We start from the raw sequence: 18,396 nt of genomic DNA, 5'->3' as shown, positions 1-18,396 counted from the left end.
TTTAAAAAAAGGCACAGTACTGAACAATGAGAATGCTTTACAATCACTATGGTTGCTTACTGACCACCTCAAAAAGAGGTCATAAAATCAGGCACATCCATGTGATGAAAACATAAGAAGATTTAGCCATATATGGCTAAAACATATGAAGAACATTGCAGGAATTAGGTATGTCTAGTCTACTGAAAAGAAGGACTAGGGGAGACATGATAGCAGTCTTCCAAAATTTGAGGAGCTGCCACAAAGAAGAGGGGGCCAATCTATTTTCCAGAGCACCAATAGCCAGGACAATGGATGGAAACTAATCAAGGAGAGAAGCAACTTAGAACTAAGGAGAAATTTCCTAACAATGAGAACAATTAACCGGTGGAACGTGTTGCCTTCAAAAGTTATGGGTGCTCCATCTCTGGAGGTTTTTAAGAAGAGATTGGAATGGTATAGGATCTCCTGTTTGAGAAAAGAGTTGGAAAAAGTTGGGAAGGACTCCAAGGACCTTTCCAACTCTGTTATTCTACTGTGATTGACTTTACAATCACCATGACTTAAGACTGAAATTGTGGTTAGTTATCATCATAAGTTGAGGACCACTTATACTCTAAAGTTGTAGGTATAGTAATGCTAATTGCCGACAACATAAGACTTTTCATTTTAAAAAGTGGTTTAGATTTTCAGCTGCAGAACCATCTGGGTTATTAGTTCAAATTAATTTCTGAGTATCGTTCACAATGTTGAGAATCTTAACACAATGTGAACAGTGGACAGCTTCGCTGGAAAAACGCCTTTTCAGGAGAGGGGAAGATATTTTGAATTTATGGTGCAATCAGTTAATAGATCAATTAAGATCTCATCGTTAAAAACAAAAAAATGCTTCTTTATATTTCTGCTTCACACAAATGCTAAGAAATAATGTGATTAATTCAAGCTTAATGTGTGTGGAAACCTAACAATTGTGGCTTTTCAATAAATTATAGCTAAACAAACCATGGCCTACCAAGAGTCCAATTGATTTTATACACATGTAGTCAGGGCTTTTTTTCTAAAAAAAGAAAAAGAAAAAGGTGCCAGAACTCTCATCTTGTTAATCTTTTATTTATATAATTTTATTTATATATTTATTTATATAATTAAACAATTATATATTCAATTCTTAACATACATTTAATTTATTTTATTTAAGGCAAATGTTCATAGAAAATTCCAAACATTTGTCCAATTCTCGTCTGGCAAATCTTCTTGACTCCTTTCCTTGCTCTTAGTATTTATGGCTGAATGTCGTCCTCTGAGTAACCACAGATCAACATACTTTGAAGGATCGAAAAGTCTCAGAGGTGGTCCGACAAGTTTGATGAACAAAAGTGCTGAAATTGTCTTAGTCTTTAATGAAGCTCTTGTTGGGGTGGCAATTAGATTCATCTGTGAAAACCCATGTTCACATTCACTTGAAGAAATAGGAATGGTATTCAGAGTCCGTATCAAATGCAACAGTTTTTCTGGATATGTCTTTTCGAGAAAGTATTCACGGAATCCACGAATCATTTCTCTTTCATTTAGTTGCAGTCTGATTGATAAGTTTCTAATTTCCACTTCTCCAAATGTCAGTTGAGTATTAACATCTTCAGGCCAATGTTTTTGATCAAGTACGCGAGACCAATATGCCAACTCATCGTCTTTGCTATCAAGTAATCTTTTTCAATTGACTCTTTCAATTTTGTATAAAATATACTTGGGTCAATGGGAGGATCGTTTTTTGAATCTCTTTTGTGAAGTAAAACTCCACGAAAGTGAAGATCACTTACAGCAGGAACAGCACATTTATAATAGGGCCCAAAGTTCTGTCTTCTTTCTTCAAAAACTTGTACCAGTATTTTTATTTTCTTATTTGCCTTATACAAGTCGATGTTGCGGTCCTGTAGATCCAAACTTAAATCTTGGAGAGCGTCACACATCAATCCTAGGTCCAATAAAAGTTCTGTAGATGTTATTTTTCTTTTCAAGCCATCATAAGTGCATTTATCATTTTTATCTCTTGTAGAATCATGCATTGCTTGTTCAAAATGATACACAAGGGATTCAAAATTATTCCATATAGCCAAAACTGTACGCAAACTAGATGACACCCATCAGGTACTTAAAATTCTTCCAATTTTCAGCAGCTCAGTCCCCAGTAATTCTGCACGTGAATGCAACTCTCTGCTATTCTTTGGTGAAGCATGGTATGTGACATACAGCTTATCAATAAATGATTGGAATCTATTTATTCCTGAAGTTTCCTTGGCAGCATCACCTACTGATAATTTTAGTCTGTGATTAGCACAATGCCAAACTATAATAGAAGGAAAATGTTCTGACAGCAATTTTTTCACTCCACTTTTACATCCCATCATCACAGCGGCGCCATCGCATGCCAGAGAAATCAAATATTTTTTTTTCAAATAATCTTCTGTCATCCCCTAAGAGTAAAGACATTGGAATAAGGAATCAAATATTCCTTCTGCTGCTTCTTTTTCAAGTTCTACCAAGTCCAAAAACAAATTTACTGGTGAATTCATTCCCATACCTGCGATACAGCATCGAACAAATACTATGAGGGTAGTTTTTTTGCTTATTGTGGTTGATTCATCAATTATCAATGAAATTATATTATTTCTTTAACCACAGTTTTCCTCATTTCTTCACTTATATGATTAACAATATATAATCTTAAAGGGCTTGCCATTGTGATAGAAGATTGCTACCACTGCTCCAGGGTTTGGCTAACTTTAATATGCATAGCACAATTAGATTTATTATTGCTGCTAAAGCTATGGATTCTGGATTCACATTTCCCATGGATTGTCTTCTGTCCATGGGAGGGAAGCTTGGTAGATTCTAAATTTCATAATTTTAGTTATTCCTTTGTGGCAGGGTATATATGAGAACAAGCTGCAAAGGTCTTTAAAAATATGTTTCTCACATATTTATATTTTTGAATCATAAATATTAAATCTTTTTTCTTTCCAATGATCCAAACTAATGCTTTAGAAATATAATTTCCAGTTTTAGCTACAGTAAACAAGCAAATTACACTAAAGCTAAATTTAATGTTACTTGTTAAAGATATTTACTATATTTCAGAATTAGTATTCTTTCAGTCACAATCTTATTCCTATTCAATTTGGCTGATTTTAAAATGTGATGTAAAATCATAAGTACATGAAAAGAAAACAGCAGAAACTGCTGCAAATTAACTCAACACTTCTAATGCTTAGCAACATTTCCATTTAATCAAAGTCCTTGCTCTTTCCAAATCTATTTCAGGGTTTACTTTCTATATACACAAAAAATGGGAAATGAGTTTCTGGGCTGGTTCAAATTTTTTACACATTCCAAAAATTTCAGGTAATGTATCTGTTCCATACAAATATAAAAGCATGATAGGCTCTGTATTTGTACAATGGCCGATTATCTCAGTGTGCAGAAATGTAGATAACTACAAACAGAAGTTGCAAGCCCTCTCCTTGACTTCAGAGTCATCCTGGTGAGATAGCATATCAATATTAATAAATAACATTTTTTTTTCAAATGCCCTTATCAGGAATTGAATTTGAATGAAGTTTCAGAAAAGCAAATGTTCTGTGCTGGTGGTACTAAGCTCCCAAAGATCTAGCATGGGATAAACGAATTCTTCCTAATAAAAATAACTTCCTGCCTTTTTCTACCATCATTTCTTCCCTACAGCAATTTGAAAAGTAAAACAAAGTGAAACAAACCACTACTCCCTCCATGCAGGGAAAATTTCCTTGAGTCATACTTGGATATCCTATTTGCAAATAATATCTTACTTACCTAGATGAGATGGTGTAGTTGGGGAGCAGGGAGAAGTGCAAAATTCCTCCTTCGCTGCAACTTGCCTGTGCAACATTTGCCTGCCAGGTCTTTTGGCAAGCTCAGCAGCAATTCCTATTGGCTTCTAAAAGCCAATAGCATATCTGACTCAGGAATTCTGGGAGTTGAAGTCCATGAGTCATAAAAGAGCAAAGCTTGCAATAGGCTTAAACCAATAGCAGCACAGCTTGTGCAAAAGTGCTTTTTTTTTTGCAAAAAAAAAGTGCCGGAACGCCGTTCTGAGCGGTCTATGAGAAAAAATACCCTGTATGTAGTCCTCGAGTTACAAATATAATGGAGCCTACCCATTCCATTCATAACTTGAGAATTCGTGGGAGTGAATTTCGTACCTTGAACGAGATCACTTCCTGTTCGTTAACATGCACGTGGCTCGTTAAGTGAACATGTGGTATCTCGGGGTGGGAAAGTCCAAGGGGGTGGTCTAGTGATGGAACAGGCCCCAAGGCCTCCCCGACCGACTAAGATATTTCATGCTTCCTCTCCTTCCTGCCGCACCAGACTCACTTACCTTGAAAAGATCTGTCTCCTTTCTGCCATGGTTTCTGCCTTTGAGGGAGAGAAGAGTGGATGGAAGCTCCTGGGTGTCCGTAATATCGCACAAGTTCAGTCAGAGAATGGGAGCCTGACCTTTTGTGGTGTTTGTGGTGCTCCTACCCCCAACTCCTTTCCACCACTTCTGGAATAATTTTCACCAGGACGAAGACCTTGGGGAGACCAGAAGTTCTGTCTGCATGCAAATGAGCATTTAGAAACGGAGTGAAATGCTCCATATCTTGAGTGCCTCACTGGCAGCCATGTGGAGCTTCCAGACTCTGTCAGGTCTCCGTCCGGGTAAAAACAGTTTGAGTGCCTATGGGGCATTTGGAAATGAAGTATTCATAGGCGCTGAAACACTTTTTATCCAAATGGAGACCTGACAGACTGCAAGCGCCGCGTGGTTGCCAATGCACGCTTGGAAACGGAGCAGAAGATTCTGTTTCTCAAGCGCCTGATTCCCGGCACATGGAGCTTGCAGTGTCTTGTCAGGTCTCCGTTTGGATAAAAAGTGTTTCAGTGCCTATGAGGCGCTTGAAAACCCAAGCCGCTGGCAGTCGCAGCCACCTAAGCAGCCATGATCCCCCCTCTCCCCAGCCAGCCAGCCACCCTGCCTGAACTGCTCCTTGCCTGACTGGCTGGCTCCATCCAAGTGGAAGAAAGTGGAGATGAAGCAGCAGGATTGTTCTGGATATAATTAAAGAAATTGTCTTTCCCATATCGTGATCATTTTTTTATATATAAACTCATTCACGTAACCCCATCATTTTGAATTAGCATCAGAATATGTTATTTTAAAAAATCGAACATATAGACTTGTCAAGATTACATGACTGCCAACATTCGCAGGTATAATTCCAATTTAACTGAGTGGATTAACGAAAGTTAAATGCACAAACAAAAAGAACAATCCAAACTCGTGTATTTTTCCCATCCTAAAATTTAAAATTACCCTCATTTTTAAATATGCACTGAGCACAAGTCTTTGGTTTTTTTAAAAAAAAATGAGAGAAAAGAAAATCTTTTCATATGCTGACATTAGAAAAGAAAAAGAGACCGCTAGGAATTCACAATCTAAAACTTAACCTTTGGGAAATGAATGACATTGTGGTGAAGCCAAAGAAATTCAGACGGAGGTATGGCAACACAACAATTAGCCCGAAAGCTTGGAAGAATAAACATTTTCATCTCAATGACCAACTCAGACTGGATCCTGGAACATTATTCTGTGACACATTTACTTGCCTTCTTTCGTCCCCCAAAAACTTCAGTTTGCTGGTTATGGAATTAATTGTAGTAGAAACCTTAAACAGGATGTTTTTCTGACAGCTAACAAAGAAATTATTTAGCCCTCTAACTTCTGGCAAGGTAGAAAAGTTATTGTACGTTGGGAAGACGATATACCTACTTAAGAAATAGACCCTTGCTGCAAAGTCCTCCACAAGGGGAAAAGTGAGAAAGTTGTGTGTATATTATTTTACAACCTTCTACCTCTGTGAAGAACTTCGCAATTGCTCTCCTCAGGATATCTTGCAACACTATACATTTGTCCCAACTACAGGGATAGGATTAAGAGCATTACAATAGAATGGCAATCCTTCAGCAGGGGACATATATATAATTCAGCAGGGGACATGTGGGAACAAGTGTTTCTTCATCTGTTATTTCTTTGACCAAGAAAGACCTGCACTAGAATATTAAATGAAAGCAAAGTTTAGGTGACTCTACAGACATCTCAGGTATGAACATAACTTTTGCAGGCATATTGCTCACAAGTTCATTCAGCCCTCTCCAAAGGCAGTTTGGATGAAAAGAGCCTATGATTGTGGAGACTACTCAGGTAGATCACAGAATTACCAGGATTAACATTAGGAACAAATGCTGTTGAAGAAACTACAAAAACAATTGGAGAGCCTCTAAAGCAAAAGTTGAGAGAGATTTATTCTGTGCCTTTTAATCTGAATACTGTACTGAAGTTTCCAATTTTCTCTCAAGCGTTCTTTTACTGCCAAAGAGCCTTTTATCTACCAAACTTATCATCAAGGTACATTTCATTCCATTTACTGGAAATTTCCTCATGGTTTACTTTATTTTGCAAGGTGGTAGAAAGCGTTGCTATCATTTACTAACCTATATCATGTCTGTACTATCATATAGCCTCCCTGACCATTTCTAATTCAAAAAAAGGCCATGGATGAATGCCTTCGTGGTGTCTTCCCTGCCATGAAACTGAAGCATGAGAAGCCAAGTAGGTTGCAAATTGCCAGAGAAATAAAGGGGAAGTTTTTATAAACAAAACTCAGCATCCTTATAATTCTTCCCTTTGCTGATTTTAATTTAAGCCCAAAATCCTTCTCTCTGTAAAATAAATAAAAGAAGTTTATTTTCTATCACATGGAAAGAAAATGGGCTAGGAAAGAAATTGAGAGAAAAATATTTACAAAAAAATACAAAATACAGAATAACAGAGTTGGAAGGGACCTTGGAGATCTTCTAGTCCAACCCCCTGTTCAAGCAGGAAACCCTACACCATTGTAGACAAGTGGCTGTTCAATCTCTTCTTTAAAACCTCCAGAGATGGAGCACCCACAGCTTCTGGAGGCAAGCTATTCCACTGATTAATTTTTCTCACTGACAGAAAATTTCTCCTTACATATATCTGCTCTTCAGGTTAGACTGCACCTCATTTACATCTTTCCATAGCTATATTGGACAGAGATAATTTAGCAAAATATCAAACCATACTTCAGGTGTTCAATAGATAGTGTCCTTGAGGAAAAAATATGTCTAGATGGAGTAGGTTTTGGAAAAGTTTGATTTTCTTTTTCTTTTGGAAGCCCAGAAGCAATAATCTTCTCATGTCCTAATGGTCATTGATTCTCCTTTTAGATATTGTTTAAATCAGGGGTCTTCAAACTTGGCACTTTTATGACTTGTGGACTTCAACTCCCAAAATTCCTCAGCCAGCATGCCTGGCTGAGAAATTCTGGGAGTTGAAGGCCACAAGTCATTAAAGGGCCAAGTTTGAAGACCCCTGGTTTAAATCACTTTACAGTGAGGTGGAGAACCAGAAGTCTTCTTGATGTTACAGAATTACAAAACATAACACTATAAGTGGCATACTTTCCTTTGGAGCTTTTCAGTTAGATCTGATTTAAATATTTATACCTACAGTACAAATATTGTAGGTAGGAATTGTGAGCATCAGGCAGAAGTGGGCACATATCAAATGCTGCAAATAGCACAGCATAGCAGAAGCATAAAGCTTCCTGGTAAAATCACAGACCCCATATATTGCAAAGCAGATTGCACACTGTTCAGGCTTAACTAGCCTTAGTGACCAAAAAGCTACAGACATTTTCACTGAGGTAGAGATTGCTTGCTAAAGCTTTTATAACAGGTTGTCTTTATAAGATCTTTTCTCTTATCCATCTACAGGTTAATCTGTGCAATCTGGGATTGTTTTAGATTTCAGCATTGGCTCTTCTTTTGATATTTATTCTTTCCAACCCAAAGAAAGAAAAAGATGGTATGATTGGTCTTTTAGCTATCAGTCTCCCTGTTCATTGGCAGAACTGGATCAAACTGGGGCCAAATTTGGCATGGGAGAGAGGATAAATTAAGGTGGAAAGTGGTCTAGATCCAGCTGAGAGATGTGGGAAAAAGAAAATTCAGCTGGGGATGCCTAATGCATCCCTTGGTTTTGAATTGTGGTGTTTGAGAAGACTCTTGAGAATCCTTTGGAAATTAACCCTGACTGTTCTTTGGAAGGACAGATATTGAAGCTGAAGCTCAAATACTTTAGCCACCTAATGACAAAAGAAGACTCATTGGATAAGACACTGATGTTGGGAAAGATTGAAGGCACAAAGAGAAGTGGGTGGCAGAGGATGAGATGGTTAGATACTGTCATCCATGCAATGAATGTGAATTTGGGCAAACTCCAAAAAGACAGGGGAGGACTGGGGAGCCTGGCAAGTTATGTTCCATGGGTCATGGGGAGTCGGAAGCTACTTAGTGATTGAACAACAATGCATCCCTATGTCAAGGAGAGTTGGAATGCTCCTGATCTCTCCATTCTAACCCCACTTCCATCTTCTTTTGGTTATGTGACCCAGATGAATGTAGTATTGCAGAAAACATATTCTACAGAGTTTCATGACTTCTTCTATGGATAATCTTGCCATGCATACTCAACCGAACAGGATTTTTTCCAGTTTTATGTTCCAGTCCAAGCATCTTGTCCACTTTTTTAAAAAAAAAAAGTCCAAGAAAGTGGAGGAGTCTTTAATCCAGAAACTTTTCCCCCAAAACTCAATGCCTGATTTAAGCAGCTTTGATGCTCATCCGACTTGAGTGTAGCTCCTGACATTTGCAAATGTACAGTGTAGTTTAATTATACAAATAAGTTTTGGTAAACATAAAATCTACAGCTAATTACTTTATTTATAACTTTGCTCCTAGATCAACTGTTCAAAAATATAATGTTTGTCTATGGGGACAGGAAAGGAGATGCAATTTTTTAAATCTGTATTTATTTATTACATTCCTTTCTTACCCTTCAACTAGAATTAATGTTCCAGGTGGCTAATAGCAATAAAATTTTAAATAAAATACAACATTAATGTTGTCACCCAGTTATGAATCCATTTAAAATAAAGAACAGAAAAACCAGCACACCCAGTAATTAAAATCATTTTCCATACCAATACAATGGTCTACATGGATAAAAACACTGATAAGAAGACAACCAAGGGGGCGGGGTGTTTTATTATTATTTGGCTAGGTAGGAGATCCAAAAGGGGATTTTCCTCCCTCTCACAGTTGCTCTCCCCCTCCCCCTCCCTCTGCCTTGCTTCTCTCCCTCCTTCGTATTCCCACATGTTATTTCTCTGACATTGTTGGGATAAAAAAAATAAGTCTTCTCTGGACAGACTCATGTGGAAAAATGCTGTGTATAACATACTGTATAGGACAAAATCAGAACCCAAACTATTAGTATGTAGAAATGGGGAGGGATTGTTTGTATCTCCATCTATATCTCTGTGTGTAGGTGTGGTAATATACAGTAGTTACAGATTGAATGATACATATAGTGTTCTGCATATAAAGGCAGTTTATATCAGAACTGAAGTAGAAAAAGCCCTTGAATGTATGAGTTTCAAATCAGAAATGTACAGAATGCAACACTCATTGTTGCAGACGATATAAAACAAGTCATGAATTTCTACTTTCTCTTATTTTCCATTTTGCTGATCTTCACCTCAATGCCACACAAAATGGCAGCTTCTAAGGCTCATTATATGTCTTTCTTTTAGGAGACCCAGAGATCAGCTAATGAGGAGAAAACTTTTCTTCTTAAGAACTGCAACCTATAAATATATTGTAGTGGAGCTTGTCTAACTGAAATAATTGGTGCTCTTATTATTCTTCTGCAAATAGTAGCTAGAAATGAACTTGAGAAGGTTGATAAGAGTTGTAATATTTTTGGTGGTGAATGGGGCATTAACTGTGAAAAGAAAAATACTTTTAAAAGTCAAGATAAAATATCCAAATAACACATTTTCTCCAAGTTGTTCCTGGTTACATAAACATGATAATTGTGAATTTTTATAGGAAATAGTGGTATCTGAAACATGTCGCAAATAGTATACCATTCTTGATATATTATCAACCAAATAGGTCGGGTTGACAGTTTTCAGTACTGTAGCTAACATGACAGACAATTTTCCTACTTAAGACTTTGGGTTGTTATAATTACAACTTATCTGAAAATCAGCAGGCGGGAAGGCTGCAGTAGATTTTAAAAGGTTAGGAATGTTGAAGAGGTGCTGGAGAGCAGAGTGTTCATCCAAATCTTGCTTGAATAGCTCAGAATTAAAGCAAGTACAGAAAGCTATTGTACTTAAAATGAAGAAGCCTGATGTATAGATAAAATGGGGCAAATAAGAGAAGATTGGTGACTCGTTTTAAAACAATAATATGTCCATTGGCTATATTTTGGGATAAGGGGGAATTTTAAAAGTAGAGCTCTATCATTCCTAACCTTAAAACCATTTAAAAATCACCATCTCCCACCCACCCATCCCTAAGTAAGCACTCTAACCCACTGTATACGTACATTAATTAGGTAAAGGTAAAGGTTTCCCCGCACATGCGTGCTAGTCGTTTCTGACTCTAGGGGCCGATGCTCATCTCCGTTTCAAAGCCGAAGAGCCAGCGCTTGTCCGAGGACGTCTCCATGTGGCCAGCATGACTAGACGCCAAAGGCGCACGGAACGCTGTTACCTTCCCACCGTAGTGGTCCCTATTTTTCTACTTGCATTTTTACATGCTTTTGAACTGCTAGGTTGTCAGAAGCTGGGACGAGTAACAGGTGCTCACTCTGTTACACGGCACTCGGGATTCGACCTGCCAAACTACCGACCTTCTGATCGACAAGCTCAGCGTCCTAACCCACTGAGCCACCGCGTCCCTATTCATTAATTATAGCATGTTAAATTCCAGATGCTGATGGCCAATAGCTGGAAGCTTGAGACACACATGCTGCCTGATACAATTGTGCTTTGATTGATGTTAGCCTAAACAGGTGCTTTCCAATCCAATTGCTTGATCTTTCTTTGTTTCTGTTTTTCATTCTTTCTTTTTTCTTTCTGTTTCTTCTTCTTTCCTTTTCCTTCTTTCTTTCCTTCTTTCCTTCTTTCCTTCCCTTTTTGAGATTTCAAGGTTTTAGTTAAGAAATGTTTCTAGTTAAAATGTGTTCAGTTTGTGAATGTTGACCCTGGTATTATTTATGGATATTCTTACTATCTAAAATAAACAGTGTGCTGTAGAATGCAAAATTCTTTATGAAACCTTTTCCTCTGTTTGATTTGTGTGCCTAATCTTAGCTAATATTACTTTTTAATTTTTGACTTTTAAAATGTTTCAAAATAAGAATACAGTATATTAAAAACCTATACAGTATTACAACTTTACGGAAAAAATGTCATTTTATTTTGTTCTTGCTCTATTCGTTGTTTCAATATGATAGAGTTAGTAATTTTTGGAACACCAATAAAACAATTGCACATGTAGTGAAATATATAAATTCTACATATGTTTTCATGAAAGCATTTTGTTATGAACATTTTTCATTCCTATATATTTTCTGTGCTATATTTTGCTGCTACAGCTTTCATTAAAAAAGGCTTTTCTATTTCCCCCTTTTTTAAACACAAACATTTAGAAGGCTAAATCTACCTTCATATTTTCTTCCTTCTTGTTCACTTGTACATTGAATTTTCTTTCTTGCTTTTCCATTGTTATTCCAAAGTATTTTCAGCATTACTGGCATGTTGCCTCACCACTATGGAAGATGTTACATCTCTCAGCTGGAGCTCAATTATAATATTCATTCAATCATTCCTTCCTTCCTTCCTTCCTTCATCCATCCATTCATTCATTCATCCATCCATCCATCCATTCATTCATCTCAACTACATGGCTCTGGAAAGCTGATAACATTAAAACAAATACAGATATACCCACAGTAGTTAGAGTATCATAACATGTTCTCAAGTAGCTAAGGAAAAGGCCACATCACACACCTGGAGTCTAGGCATGGGCACAGAACCAAGTCTTCAAAGCCTTACAAAAAACCAGCAGTGTAGTGGACAACCTAATCTCAGGAGGAATGATGTTCAGGGATCAGGTGCCGTGATAAAAAGATCTCTTCTTCACAATGCTACCAGATCACATTCCTTTGCCGATGGTATTTACAACAATTTTTCCTTCCAGATTGGATGGAACTAGTAGAATCAACCAGGAGGTAATAGTCTGATAAATAATCCATCCCTGAGTCATGTGAGGCTTTAAAGGTGACTATCAGTACCTTGAGTTATACCCAGAACCAAACTAGTGCCCAATGCAGCTCATGAAGCAGTAGAGTCAATTAACCAGGACCATTAACAGCCCATGCCATGGCATTTTTCAGCACTGAAGCTTCTGAAGGGCAGCCCCACGTAGAGTTGCATTGCAGTAGTCCAAACAATCCCTCATGAGGGCCTGTGAGAAAAGCTTCCCAAATGGTTGCAACTAATGCACAACACAAAGCTATGCAAAGTTCATCCTAGTTATGACTTCCATGTGCTCTTCAGGCAGGAGCCAGGAGTCCAGGAAGCCTTCCATTTTGTACAATGACCCTGTCTGCGGCAGTATTATCCCATCCATAACCAGAGATGGAAAGTCCCCACAGGACATCTAAAGACTCAAAGCTACTCTGTTTTGCTTGGGTTGAGCTGAAGTCTGTTCTTCCTATCACAGCCTCCAGGAACTGACATGACACTTCCAGAGCATCCTTCAGACGGTTTGGGGTGGAGATATTGAAATATCACCCCAAGCTATTGGATCACCTCACTCAGGAACTTCATGCAAATGTTAAATAGGAGGCACCCCACAAACTTACTAAAAAAAGAATCCAGATGTCTGCATGTGTCTTGTAAATATACACAAAATCCTTTATTAAATTACATATCACTTACATTATATTATAAGGTAAACAATATGTAATGTAATTATGTTATATAATTTATATTACATATAAACTTCTACAGTGTGTAGTTCAGGGTTCCTGGCAGACCAATTTAGCGATTAATAAATAAGTCGAAGCCCTGCTATCAAGGTGGATTGGAAAGAACAATATGAAATTATAAAACCAATATAAAATATAACTACAAAATGATCAGCGATATTTTAAATTTAAAAATGTAAGCAGTATCCATTGTTCCATTAAACATGAAATGAAATTGCGGTTTATCCATAGCCCGTCTCTGCTCTTATGTCTCATAGATGAAAATATCTACTATGCAGAAACATTCTAATTTTTAATGGTGATTGAACTCCATCATATAAATGTATGTGCATCACATATACATACACTTCAAGAATCATCCTGTTCTGCTGAATAATCAAAAGGGAGAATGTTTTTGGTTAAACAAAAACCGTCTTACTGAAGAAAGTTCTTTGTATATAAGATACTTAGTGCATGTTGTTTTAGGGTTCATGCACATGTACATATGTATATTATGCCCTTGAATTTTTAGTTTTGTGTAGCAGTTCAGCAGAGGCCCTTGAAATGGATAGGAACGGGGCTGAACCTACAGTTCTGTGCCCTATCTGGATACATTCATATGGAAGCCTGCAATGGATGTGTATTCTTATTGGTATGGGAGTTTTTCTTGCAGTCTAGGACTCTAATGCAGAAAGTCTTAGAATTGCTCCTAATGGGAAAGAAAAGAGGGGCCTCCCAAAAATAAGATGAAAGTCAGAGAACTCTACTCCAGGAGTCCCCACTACCGGGCAATGGCCTATTTGCAAACAGGCCATATGAATAGTGGGCCGGCGCACACACATAGCTCCACTAGCATGAGTAGCGGGTGCCGGCACTCACAGCCCCTCTTGCCTAAGTGAGGGACACCAATGCTGAGCATTGTGAGTGGAGCTGTGCATCTGTGCACACTGGCCCGCCGCTCATGGGTTCTGGTTCCCCCCACGCCCCAGCCAGGCTGCCAAGCTGCTTGCTCCTGATGCTGCAAAAATGGAGCACTGAGAGCAGAGGCTGAGTGGGACAAGCACCCCCTGCTCAGATTGGCTGACTCACCGAGGCTGCCTGCGCAGGACACCCGATCTGTTTTTGGAGTGTCGGGCAGCCTCAGTATGTCTGAAGGAGCAGAAGGTTGCAGCCCCAAAGGCTTCTCCTCTCCACACCAAAAGCTTTTGCAAATGGACGAAAGGCTTCGGGAAAGCAATCTTGCGCTACTTCTGGCCTTTCACCCCTTTGCAAAAGCTTTTAGTGTGGAGAAGCCTGAAGAAGCCAAGACCGCACCCCAAAGGCTTCTCTTCTCTTTTGCGTGAGGGGAGCTGCACCAAGCCGCAAAGGTTGGGGACTGCTGCTCTACTCTTTATAGTTTCCTCCTTTGGGCAAAGTCGTCAGTGCTTCAGATTTCATATCCACTACAGGACTGCTTCATTAGAGTAATATGAACATGTACCATTTTTAAAAATAATACCGATGTACAGGTAATCCTTGATTTACAACAGTTCTCTTAGTGATCGTTCAAAGTTACAGCGCACTGAGAAAAATGACTTATGATCATTTTTCCACACAATTGTTGCAGTATCTCCGTGGTCATATAATCCAAATTCAGACAGTTGGCATTTGATCCACATTTATTATTTTGCGTCCTTCTGAGGAGCAAAGTCAACGGGGAAGCCAGTTTCACATAACAGTCGTGTTACTAACTTAATGATTGCTGTGATTCACTTAACAACTGTGGCAAGAAGGGTCATAAAATGGGCCAACATTCACTTAACAAATGTCTCACTTAACAACAGAAATTTTGGGCTCAGTTGTGGTTGTAAGTTGAGGACTACCTGTATAGTAATTGAGAAGTAAAGTCTTTTATGTTCATTGGGACAAGACTGTATCTTTATTGGTTTAAAGGACTGTACAGGCCGCGGTGGCTCAGTGGGTTAGGACGCTGAGCTTGTCAAACAGAAGGTCGGCAGTTTGGCGGGTCGAATCCCGAGTGCCGTGTAACAGAGTGAGCGCCTGTTACTCGTCCCAGCTTCTGCCAACCTAGCAGTTCGAAAGCACATAAAAATGCAAGTAGAAAAATAGGGACCACTACGGTGGGAAGGTAACAGCGTTCCGTGCTCCTTTGGCATCTAGTCATACCGGCCACATGACCACGGAGACGTCCTCGGACAAGCGCTGGCTCTTCTGCTTTGAAACAGAGATGAGCACCGGCCCCTAGAGTCGGAAATGACTAGCACGCATGTGCGGGGGAACCTTTACCTTTACCTTTTACAGGCCACAAGATTTGTTTATTATTTTTAAAAATAATAAATATATCCATTTAAATGTTCAAGAGAAAGGTGAGCATATTATGGTACTACCACACCTCCAGTTCATGGGGTTTTTTAGGAAAGTGCTGAAGATGAGAAACATAGCTGTCGATCTATTTAAAAACTCTAGTCATCCTTTCAGAAACCAAAAAGGGCCTTCAGTTTTTAATTTTGCCTACCATGATAGCCTCATGATATCATCTACTGAGCCATCAGAGGGTTTTTAAAAGATGTTTACAGGTACAGCACTCCTCTCTGTCCAAAAATGATTACCTGTTTCTGTTCTTGAAGAATTGATCTCACAGTTCTTGGAGCGATAGATGGTTATCAAATCCTTATAGAAAAGAATGCTTGTAGCTCAGCGTTGAACTGTGGGGTCCTTGGTGCTCTCTGAACTTAATGGTTTCTTGCAGACATTTCATTACCATTTTAGCACTGGTTAATTAGCTAGGTAATAAAACATCCATAAGAAAACCACCAAGCTCAAAGAGCACCAGGGACCCCACAGCTCTTAAGTCTTTTGAAAAAAGATAGATCCATGACATCATCCCCCAAGGGGTTAGTAAACTGAAAATCATCGTATTGCACACAATTTCTCTGACAGAATGTCAGTCCAGCAAGATCCAGTTCTTGGCTCTATCCCTTATTTTCTATTCCTCTTCAATTTTTTTATTTGAGAGCTTCGTTTGTGGATTAAAAAAAAGCCTAACATTGACTTTCAGTTCTTTTATTTCTCCTGCCCGTTCATCTGATATAAAGAAGGTAGGGAACAACTTTTAGTTTTTAGTCAAGAGCTTTAAAATGAGAATGTGATTTAAGAAATATCTGGAGAAATTACAGGTTTCCCTTTTACCAGCCTACTCCTTTCAATTAAATTCACAGCAAATTACGGAGATTGACACCGGATGGTGAAAGGAGCAATCAGATCTATTGGGCTTATTCTATATCTCTACCTAAAAAATACAGCTCAAATTCTTTTTGATTGAAAGATTTTTTTTAAAAAAATCACCAAAAAAGAGGGTGAGATAAAAAATACTCTATTTTTAAAAAATTTCAGCTCTGATATTAGGTTTCCAGATGTTAAACATTTCATCTTCCTGAAGTCTTAATATCAAATTAAACTGTCCAGATAGAATCAAGGTTCTATTTTTTTCTGCAATAATAAATTTTCAGAAGTAGGTAGAAATTCGAAATACATAAGATAGTAATTTTGATCCTAAATCTTATTTAATAGTGTGTTTTGTTTTTAAAGACAAAACTTACATGCATCAAAGACATTTATCATTAACTCAGCATTTGCAGGAGAATAAGGTGGACATAGCAGTCTTTATTAAAAATTTTATTAGGCAATTCTTTCTTAATATACACCTAGTAATCAAATGGTTATAATCAAGAAAGTGGTAAAGACTGTGCTTAATGGGATCTTCATAATAAAATAATTGATTTAGCATTGATGGAGACAAAGAACCCTGGAATCCATAGACACATTCTTTCATAGTTAGCAATGCTTCCAGCTTCCAGACTTTTATGAGTGAAAATTGGATATGTATTGAGGAGCCAAACGTTAGCCTACAGGTAGAGCTCTCGTCTTACAATCAGGAGGCTCTGGGTTCAATCCTAAGTAACGGCAGATATTTCTCTCTCTGGACGCAAGAGAAAATATCTGCTGCAAACTCCATGTAGGCATCAGGAAGAGCATCCAGCCAGTAAACGCTGAGCTCCATTCAGTTGCCCTGACTCCATCCCGATGCAAGGGATTATATAGTCATTAAAAAGAAAAAAATGGATATTATTGGGAATTAAATTCAAAATACTGTAGTTTGTCCCCTGCACTGCCGTCATGAGGAAAAATAAAATAAAAAACCTTCAGTCATGATAAGGTAAGTTGAAACCTCTTTGGTTCATATACATATCCAGGCACATATCCTACAGGCAATTGCTGTCTGTTTTATACATGAAATAGCATGTATTGGTGGAAACCATATATGATTAATGTCATTTTATTTATTTAGGAGGCCTCTTGCCCTACCTCCCATTCTCTGACCATTTTCTTTAGCCCTGTATTGTATTAAATGAGAAAGAAGCTGACTGTGCTAGATACAGTTTCAAAGTAGATGGGTAGGTGGGTGTTTAATGCAGTTTACTGTCAATATTTGTTCTTTGTCTAGTTTATAACCAGCAAAGTAGGTGAACAATGGATTCAGATACAACTGACATAGAGAGGAAAGATAATTGGGGGGGAAAATTGCAGTATCATGTCTTTTTGGTCACAGATTTCAGATTCATGCCCATCATACTGTTACTTTTCTGACTTTCAGAATGGCTTTTATATTAATGTCTGAAAACTTTAACAATTTTCCCCTAAGTTAAAATATATATTACAACTCCAGAATGGGTTAATGAAATGTATTCCTTCATCATTCTTTCACTTCCATCTATTCTTTTGGTATTTCTGCTGTGTTCTCAAAACCCAGACTATTTAAATAAGCTATTTTTCTGTCTCTATATTTATCAACCAAATTAATCATGTTCACTGAATGAACAAACCCACCATAACAGGTGACAGGGAGGGAGGGTTAAAATGCAAATGTATGTATTTAAATCCAGATTTTAAAATTTTATAAAGGTATTATTTGAATGACTACTTTGCTTAATAATTGGTTGGACTTTTCAATTGATTTTATTTTATCAATTAACTTAACCAAAGCGAAAAAACCTTGGATCTTAATGGCTGAATATAAATTAATACCTCCCTCTTTCTCTTTTCTCCCTCCAATGTCTTTGTGTGGGGTGTGTGTATGTGTGTTAAGTGTGTGCATTATTGCATTTAGAAACTATGCTTTTGTCTAAAACAATCATACGGTGTGTTTATATATAGATGTGTTGACACCAGATAACTTTTTGAAAAATGCCTGTATTTCCAGAGAGTTTAATTAAAATCAATAGCAAAAAAATTGCAAAGTAATAGAAATACTTCTGGAGTAATGCTCTTTATGTTAGATATTGAGCCAGGTTTTCTTGATATATAGCAGAAATCTGTTTAAGAGGATCCTCTTACTAGGTATCATGTAATAGTGTCTTTTATTCTTT

The 18,396-nt window shown here is 37.8% G+C and overlaps 1 protein-coding gene across 2 annotated transcripts in view; it reads left to right on the top strand.

Annotated features, from left to right (window-relative positions):
* The window catches only part of GRID2 (glutamate ionotropic receptor delta type subunit 2), a 1,067,823-nt gene that overhangs the window by 859,260 nt on the left and 190,167 nt on the right, over nt 1–18,396 (top strand). The window lies entirely within an intron of this gene.

This window comes from Vipera ursinii (assembly GCF_947247035.1).
Source record: "Vipera ursinii genome assembly, chromosome: 7".
In the NCBI taxonomy this organism is placed as follows: domain Eukaryota; kingdom Metazoa; phylum Chordata; class Lepidosauria; order Squamata; family Viperidae; genus Vipera; species Vipera ursinii.
This window is presented reverse-complemented; position numbering and strand designations above follow the sequence as displayed.